The sequence below is a fragment of the Artibeus jamaicensis genome, unplaced genomic scaffold (assembly GCF_021234435.1).
Source record: "Artibeus jamaicensis isolate MK-2021 breed Jamaican fruit bat unplaced genomic scaffold, CSHL_Jam_final contig_466, whole genome shotgun sequence".
Lineage (NCBI taxonomy): Eukaryota > Metazoa > Chordata > Mammalia > Chiroptera > Phyllostomidae > Artibeus > Artibeus jamaicensis.
In genome coordinates this window covers 1,985,493-1,995,576 of record NW_026521844.1, presented here as the reverse complement: position 1 = coordinate 1,995,576, position 10,084 = coordinate 1,985,493, and the positions used below count along the sequence as shown (strand labels likewise).

The following is a 10,084-nucleotide window of genomic DNA, read 5'->3' as shown; positions in this document are numbered from 1 at the left end:
CCCCTTATTTTTCTTCTCTTTTTTTTCTATTCAGTTATCCAACTAACAGCAGTTGTAGGGCCCAATATTTATTGCAAACTAAACTAAACCACTTACAAAAGAGTCACATTAAGCCTTAAGATCTCATAAAAAATCTCCTTGGTCTTTCAGCTTACTTTATCTTGACTATGAGACCCCTGCCTGGAATGCCAAGGCAAAACCTTTTTTTTTAAGTATTCTCTCTGTGTTTTTCCTAAAATCTCTAGGAATTTAGCTTTTCTAGCTTGGAGCTCCCAGCACACTTCATTCAAACATTTGTTATATGGTAGTGTATATTTCTGCCAAATCTCACTAGACTGTGAGCTCTTGAGACTAGAGACATAAATTATTTATCTTTATATTCCCAGCAGTTATGGTTCCTGTCACAATGCAACCACTTGAGAATTTTACAGAAGTAAATATACTAAGCATGGCAATGTAATATCACACCATCTTACACTGATATAAGTAATTGGCTATGAGTTTGTTTTAATGTACATAGAGAAAACCTAAGTATTTGGACAAGAGTGTAAGTTAATCAACAAAGATATTATCTATATCATAATAATAAATCAAAATCCTATGTTGTCTCAAAACATGGTAAAAAAATTCTGTGTAAAACTAGGCTTAAGATAAAAATGCTTCTTTTCAGGAAGAAGAAAATATACTTTAAAATATTCTGTTTTAAAAGATACTATAAAAAACAAATACAATGCCCCCAAATTCATAATACTCTTAATATTTACTTACCATATTATCAATGAGTAAAACTCAATGGCAAAGGGATGCTATTACAGTATGCCTTTTCACAATATCATTCACCAATAAGATTATCATAAAAATGCAGTCAAAGATAGCATTTTAATTTCTTGCATAAAGTATTCACACATGGATAATTTTATAAATTATCTTTCACCTACCTCTAGGCTAAAATAATAATGAAATGTTGTAAAATGAAACACAAAATTACTAAGGTACCTGAAAACATATTTGTTTCAGGAAGGTTCTGTTATATAATCCATAAATCTTAAATTAAAAAGATAATTGTACAAATCCATCAACCTCATTTTGAGTCACTATGATATAAGCAGAGTGTGAACTTTGGTGTTAAGATTCCTGATTCCACCATCGACTTGGTGTGTAACCTTAGGTAATCTATTAATTTTTCCTTCTGACTTAAGTTATCCTTATCTATAAAACGAAAATAATAATGATGCTTACAATGTCTTTACAAAGGGAACTTAAGTAGTATGAGACTAGCACAGAACTCTCCCTGGCATATAGCTGAGCTAGAATAGATAAGATCAAAACTTAAATTAAAAACAAATTTGTACCCAAATGACATTTTAATATAATTTCTAATCTCCATCATTATACCATTGTTTAGTGTAAGAAAAAAACACTTATGTGGGCTTATACTTTGGAATCCTTGATGATTTGGGCACTCTCTTTATGGAGGGAGTACCGAATTATTATTTGCTTGACCATCCTTACGCTCATGCTTTGAGCTCATCAAATATCTTTTATAGACTGTACTTGTTTTTTTTAATTTGTTTATCTGAAATTCTCTAATATTGCCTTTAAAACCCATTGGCCAGCTGAAGTTAGAACACAGTTTCCTAGAGAACACAATTTCCTATACTATGACACTGTAATAGTGTAATCTTGGGGCTAGAAGATTTTTCATTCTTAAAATATCTAGTTTCTCTAATACTTTTAAAAGGTTGAAATCATAGCCTTTATGTCATCCTTAAGTGTTTTCCTCAGGTATTTCCTTAATTTCTGGCCTTATAAAAGTTTCTTTTATTTTTAAACAAGAGACAAATTAAGTTTACCTATTGTAATCCAAGAAAATGCATCTGGTTGCACAAATTTTTTGCATGAGCATTATTGAAAATATGTTATAGATTGCAGTCATCACCACATAATGATGTTTTGGTCAACTGTGGACCACATGTACACTGCTGGTCCCATAAGATTATAATGAAGCTAAAAAATTCCTACAGTCCGTGATGTTGTAGCCATCATAACTTTATAGTATGTGCATTATTCACGTGTTTGTGGTGATGCTGCTCTAAAGGAACCTACTAAGCTGCCGGTTGTAAAAATGTATATAGTATGTATAATTATGTAAGGTACATAATACTTGATGATTATAAAGGACTGTAGGTGGTACTGGTTTATGTAATTACAATATAATATTTTTATAATTATTTTAGGGTGCATTCTTTCTACTTATTAAAAAACTAAAAAGTTTGCTGTAAAACATTATGGTATGTTATGCAGGCAGCAGCCTCATACACCTGTTTTACAAAGTCTTTTGATGCCATCATTTTCTCCTGTCCTTGATTCAATCTCGTGTTGTTTTGTGTAGTAGCATGTTGTACAGGCTTAAAGCTTAGGAGCAATAGGCAATGTAGCCTAGGTGTATAGTAGGCTATGAGGCCTGTCCAAAAAGTATCAAGCCATGCACTAGGAAAAATAGAGAAATGTATTAAAGAAAACACAAAATACAAAAAACATTGTACATAAGACAATGACACCTCAGTGTCCCTCAAACTAGATACCTTGGGACCTCACACAGTTCTCTGATCTCTGTTAATTGCAGGGGGTATGCATTCAACATTCTCAGGTGTGCAGCTTGTTGCAGGCCTTCCAGAACCTGGAGCACTTTCAACAGATTCTCAGCCATATTTGAAGCATTTGTGCCACACTTGAAATAGCTCTGTGCTCATACAATCATCTGGGAAGGTTTCTGAATCATCTGAATAGTTTCTGTAGAGGAATATTTAAGCTTAATGCAAACTTTGATGCAGATTTGTTACTCTACTAGCTCAGTCATTTTGAATATGATTGCCATACAAAGATAGATCTAATAACCTGTAACAGTATGGTAGATATTATTACATGAAAATTTAAAAATATTTTATATAGGGGACCATTCTGCATGGCATGGGGAATGTAGCCCAGCTCCTGCTTGGAAAGGTCAGTGGGGAGCGACCTGAAGTAAATAGCCTCGGGGAACTTTCCTCTGGATTGCAAATGGTTTTGTTGCCATTGGGAAAAAAAAAAGAAAAAAGAAAGAAAAACAACAATAAACTTCCACCATTGTACTGACTGGAGAAAATCAACTGTCTTACAAGTGCTAATAGCATTGAAATGCACTTATTTTCATGGGTACTTAGGTAGCAAACAAACTGTGGTCATTGCAAATATTCACATCTTCCATTTGGAGAGGCTAGATGTCAGATGGAAAAAATATATAACAAAGGCCATATCTTCATGGCTGCTCACTTCTCCATCAGTATCTTAGTCAAAATAAAAGCTCATAGATTGGGTTGAGGGCCATGGATGGCTCCAAATTGTTTGCAGAGGATTCTGCAGCTGACTGTTTTTGGTGTAGTCACTCTGATTTTAAGGAAGATGTCCCCTTCTGTTCCTGGATAGCTGAAGCCTGTTGTGTGCTCTATCCTTAGATTTGTAAGTTGTTCTCAATCAAGTTCTGTTCTTCAATATCCTTTTTCACTTCAATCTCATAAAATCAATGTAATCACCATGCCAAGAATGAAGATGATAACAATGGTGCCCACAATATTGAGAATCAGCTGAAATTGGTCTTCACAGTCAACTCTACTGTAGCCAAATGCACAACACTTGACAGATTCCATGATCGTCTCACTGGGAGCCAGCAGGCACACACAATCAGGGTTTCCATTGTTCTTCACTAAGCATTGCCTATGATGTTCTGCGTTGCAGGTATCAGAACACTGTCGGTCTAAAGCAAGGCATAAATCAGTCTCTGGGTTATGTCCTCCCAGCCCCTGTTTTCATTTACATGGTAAACCATTGCTGTAATCATGTTGCTCATTTGTCTTTGCACTACCATGAAACTCACACTGATCTTACATATACAGCTTGTAACGTCGCCAGCTGTTTGAAGCTGCTTTATCATTTGAATCAGATATGCTCAACTTATTTTGCTTTTTAGTTTCTGCAGAAAGGTTTACTACTTCTACATTAATAAACTTTGTCACAGGCCAGTGTTATTCTGATACCAAAATCAGACAAGGATGCCACAAAAAATAAAATTACAGTCCAAAACCCTAATAAAAATAAATTCAAAAGTCCTCAAAAATACTAGCAAACCAAATATAGCAATTCATTAAATTGGGTCACACCATGATCAAGTGGGATTTATTCCAGAAATGGAAAAACAGTTAAACATCAATAAATCAATCAACGTGACCCAGCACATTAAAAAATAAGGATAAAAATGATGTGATCATCTTAATAGATACATGGAAATCATTTAACAAAATTCAACATCTATTTATGATAAAAACTGCCAAATGAATGGAGTAAGAGGGAAGATCCCTCAACATTTAAAGGCTATATATTAAAAGCCCACACATACCAAGATAGTTAATGTTGAAATTCTGAAAGCTTTTCTTCTAAGATTAAGAATAAGACAAGGATTTCCAATCTTACTTTTATGCAACATAGTATTGGTACATTTAGCCAAACAATCAGGCAAAAACGAAGGAAAAAAAACAGAAAAACGAACAAACAAAAAAATAAAACTGTCACTATTTCCAGATGACAGGATATTGTATATAGAAAACCTTAAATACTTCCCCCCAAATTCTTAGAACTTATAAACAAATTTAATAAAGTTTCAGGATTTAAAATTAATATATGGAAACCCATCATTTCTATATATTAATAATGCACAATCAAAAAGAGAGATTAACATTTATAATTGTGTGAAATAGAATGAAATACAAGGAATAAATTCAATCAAGAACATGAAAGATCTATATGATAAAAATTATAACACTTTGATAAAAATTATTGAAGAAGGCACAAATAAATGGAAGGATATTTTATGTTAATCGATTAGAAGAATTAATATTGTTAAAATATCCATACTACCCAATGAAATTTATAGAGGCAATGCAATCTCTATCAGTTTCGGTGGCAATTTTTAAAGAAATAAAGCAAACAACCTGAAAACATGTATAAAATCACTCTCTCTCTCTCTCACACACACACACACACACACACACAAGCCAAGTAGCCAAAGTAACCTTGAAAAAAAAAAGCACAAAGCTAGAGGCATCACATTCTCTGATTTCAGGTTTGTACTGGCATAAAAACAAATAGATGGATGGAACAGAAAAGAAAACTCAAAAATAAACCACTCATATATGTTTAATTAATTTATGACAAAAGAGCCAAGACTATACAACAGGAAAAGGATAATCTCTTCAGTAAATGGTGCTGGGAAGAATGAACAACCACACAAAAAAAGAACAAAACTGTACTATAGTTACTATTACTAAAATAGTAATTTCAGACAAGACAAAAAAATAACTCAAAATGGATTAAAGATTTGAAAGTACAACTGAAAACCATAAAACTCCTAGAAGGAAACACAAGAGATAATGTCCTTGACATCAGTCTTTGGCAGTGAATTCTTGAATCTGACACTAAAAGCAAAGACAACAAAAGCAAAAACAAATAAATGGGACTACATCAAAGTAAAAAGCTTCTTCACAGCAGAGGAAACCATTAGCAAATTAAAAACTTGGCCTACTAAGTGAGAGAAAATATTTACCTATACAATATCTGAAAAGGGGTTAGTATCTAAAATAATAAAGAACTCACATAACTCAATGAAAGAAGAAGAAAACAAAAGAAGAAAAAGGAGGAGGAAGAGGAGGAGAAAGGAAGGGAAGGAGGGAGGGGGGAGGACAGAAGTCCAGTTAAAAAAATGGTCAGAGGATCTGAATGACATTTTTTTCCAAAGAAGACATATATCTGACTTCTTTGACAAGAGGTACATGAAAAGATGCTCAGCCTTCCCAATCATAAAAAAATGACAGCAAGATATGGCCTCAAAAAAAAACCCCAAAAAGAGCAAGTGTTGAGAATATGAAGAACAGGGAACCTTTGTTGTGGGAATATAAATTGATGCAGCCACTATCAAAAACAGTATGAATATATCTAAAAAAATTAAAAATAGAACTATCATGTGATCTAGCAATGCCACTTTTGATTTTAAATGAAAAAAAAGAAAAGACAGAATACTGTACTTGAAAAATAATTAAGTAAAAAAAATTTTAAAAAGAAAATACTTGGAAAAATATATGCATTCCTACATTTGTTGCAGTATTATTTACAATAGCCAAGATATGAAAGCAATTTAAGTGTTCATTAATGGATGAATCAATAAAGAAAATATGGGATATATATGTGTATATATATGCAATGGAATGTTATATAGTCATAAGAAGAATGAACTCTTATCAACAGTGACAATATGAATGGACTTTGAGGGCATTATAACAGATGGAATAGGTTGGGAAGAAAAAGACAAATAACTTATTACCTTAGTAATATGTGAACTTTAAAAAAACAAAACTAACAAACTCAGAGAAGTTACAAAGAATAGGCTGGTGGTTGCCAGATGCTGAGGGTAGGGAGATGGGCAAAGTAGGTAAAGGATATCATAAGGTACAAACTCGCAGTCATGGGAATAAATTGCTCATTGAAATGTAATTAAAGCATGGAAAATATAGTTAATAATATTGTGTTGAATATTAGAAACTTACTAGAAGAACAGGACTTAAAAGATCTTACCATAAGAAAAATATCTGTGACATATTAACTAGACTTATAGTGGTAATCATTTTATAACATATGTAAATATCAAATCATTGTATATTTGAAACTAATATGTTGTTATATGTTGAGTGTACTTCAATAAAAATAAATCTACTATACTTCCTGATATACCTTATAGTATCAACTTAGACTCCCCTAAAAACATGATAAGCTAGAATTTAATACTTTATTTTAAAGTTTTATACCTTTTTCTGTTTGTGCTTTTTGGTATCTCTTGTGGGAGTGGGGGAGGCAGGGAAGAGTAATGGGGGAAAAAGTCTGAAAAGCTGTAACTGAACAACAATTAATAAATTAAAAAAAAATAGAATGAATATTCCTTGATTTAACAGACTCTTAATTTCTTTATCACTGATTTAATACATCACCTTCAGATTTGTCATCAGTGACATAAAACAACATGTAATATAATAGAAACATGAGCCATCATGATTTTCAAAACTTTAGTTAATTTTTTAAAAAACTTCCCTAGCCCAGAGTTGAAGTTGGCAGATGCGAGTTAGGTAAGGACACATTTGACGAAGAAGCTTCTCTTCGGGTTGACAGCATTCTTTTCCACTTCCCATTACAGAGATTTGATATCTGTGTCAAACCCACTCACTTTCACTCTGATTTATGCCACTTAGTTGATAGATCCAACAGTCAAATTGAGATACTCAATCAAAATGCCTTTTGACAAATACTCCCAATAAAAAATGGTTTTAGCATGTATAATGCAGAATTTTATAAAGATAGATTTTTTAAATAATATTTTTAAGATCATGCAAGAATGATGTTACTAACAAAGACAGTGCATTCCACATGGCCGCTTTTTGTTAAAATACAAATAAAGTGTAATTGATATTTACTTATTGGAGAATAAAATCTTTAAGGTATTTAAAGTTTCAAATATCTTGTAGTTAAAGACAAAGTACTTTAGAAACTTGGCCCTACCCTATTCTACTAAGAAAAATATGGTGGAATCTAAAGTAAAATGAGATGTATGTTACCTTAAGAAATGATTCTAAATTCACCTGAGAACCCATCTCTGTGATTAAGCTTTTTTATTTTATTTTTATTGATTTTAGACAAAGAGGAAGGGAGAGAGAAAGAAACATTGATTTGTTGTTTCATTTATTTATGCATTCATTGGTTCATTCTTTTATGTGCCCTGACTAAGGATCAAACCTGCGAACTTGGCCTGTGGGTTTGATGCACTAACCAGCTAAATTATCCAGCCAGTGCTCTGTGATTAATTCTTCATCATGGTCTTAGAAAATAGACTCTATATTGAACAAGAAAAGTGTCTCATTGTAAGAAAACGTCTTTATTATTTTTTTCATAAAGATATTTCACTTGATCAAATCCAAGATATCATCCAATAAAAATACATTCTGATTTCACGTATATTAAAGTGTGAAGAAAATGTACATTTTATAAATGATTACATATATTCAAAAGATCACTAAAATAAGACTGTATTTTTAAGACAAACAACAATATCAGTAACAAAATAATCTAATGCACTTAATGTAGTCAAATACCACTCCCTTGCCCCCTAAAAAGGTATAGAATACAGTTGGAAGTAGGTATTCAAATGGTGTATTTTTTAAAACATGAAATGGTGACTTTCCCCTCAAAATCTACATTGTTCATACAACCATTTCTGCATTTAACAGTTTGGAACAGTTTTAGACATAAAGAGAAGATGCATCTCCTCAATATTTTAGATATTAAATTGTTCCAAAACATTTTGATGAGTACACCCACAGCTTTCTGATTTTTAAAGAAAATGTTATATCCTCAAAAAGTACCATTACTTTTGCCTAACCTTTTTATTTTATTTTTTTAAGATTTTATTTATTTATCTTTAGAGGGGAAGGGAAGGAGAGAAGGAGAGAAACATCAATGTATGGTTGCCCCTCATGTGTCCCCTGATGGGAACTGGCCCGCAACCCAGGCATGTGCCCTGACTGGGAATTGAACCACCATCCTTTGGTTCACAGGCCTGCGCTCAATCCACCGAGCTACTCCAGCCAGGGCCTAACCTTTTTATTTACAGAGATATTTTTTATGGTTGTGATACAGGGTGCAGACAGAGGGGCCCCCCAAAAAGATTTAGAAAAGTGTCCAGAATTCAAAGTGTATAGAAATATTGGAGAGACATATAAGATGTCCTCACTGCCCCCCCCCCCCCAGGGGGAAGGGATGAATGGAGCCAGGCCATTGAGAGCTATTTTGCATAGCAACAGTTTTGGAGCTAACCTCTGGAGGAATGGTTATTTAACATATCTATAACCTTTAACTGGTTTCATAGATATGTTAAATAGCAGTGGCCAAGTTTGGGGCCAGGGAGAAGGAACTAGCAGGGACTGAGGATGGAACTAGCTGGGACTCAAGATGGGATCTATGAGCTGCTCTCCGGAGTAAGATGGAACTAGCAGGGACTGAGGATGGAACTAAGGGACTCAAGATGGGAACTAAGGTCTGCTCTCCTGAGTGAGAAGGGCTTGAGGACTCAGGATGTAACGAGGGGCTGCGCTCCTGAGTGAGAAGGCCTGGGAGAGAGAGCCACGCGGTTTCAGCAGAGTGAGGACCCCCTGTTGGTGGGGTGAAAGAGGGAGCCACGTGGTTTTGGCGGAGTGTGGACCCCCTCTTTCCCAGGTGAAAGGGAAAAACCACGCAGCTTGGCCAGAATGGAGATCCCTGCAGCCAGGTGAAGAAGAAAGCCACATGCTTTTGGTGGAGTGCGGACTCCTGCAGCTTTGGTAGAAGAGGCCCACGCGGCTTTGGGGTGCCCCCTTTGGCCGCGGGGCCTGAAAAGCAACAGAGACTTTGATTGGAACTGGGTACAAAGGGACTCTTGCCAGTGGACCATGAGAGGGTACCACAGTACTTTGGATTAACTCGAGATCCTGCACAGTGACCCAGCTGACGGTGCCAGCGGCCTGCAACACAGACGTGTGCTCTTTTCCTGATTTACGGTACCCGGAGTTGGGACAGAGGGAGAAGGGAGCGCTGTGTGGGTGTAGGTGTATACCCTAAAGGACTTTAATATTTTAGTGGAGGCATTAGGCCTGAATAGCATTAAATAAACATTTTGTTTCCTTTTCACAAATCTCTGGCATTAAGAGATGTGTTTCCAATTGGCGGCGGACAGAAGGGCCCAGTAGATTTTAGTATTTTGGTTTTTGGGAGGGGCCCCTGTTGTACAGCAGTTTTGGGCATCCCTAGGTGGGCCAAATATTGTATTGCCCCTCCCTTGGACCTCCTCTTGTTCGGTAACAGTTGAAATATTCAATTTACTTGTGCTTTTATCATTTCTCATATATTAAGAAAGGAAAATAAAAGTGTCTAACATGATAGATACATTTATTTTCCTGTTAGTTTCAATATGAATAAA

At 34.7% G+C, this 10,084-nt stretch overlaps 1 pseudogene; it reads right to left on the bottom strand.

Moving 5' to 3' along the window:
• Positions 1–3,327: 3,327 nt before the first annotated feature.
• On the bottom strand, positions 3,328–7,727 carry LOC119034546 (mucin-13-like; annotated as a pseudogene).
• Between the last annotated feature and the right edge of the window lie 2,357 nt (positions 7,728–10,084).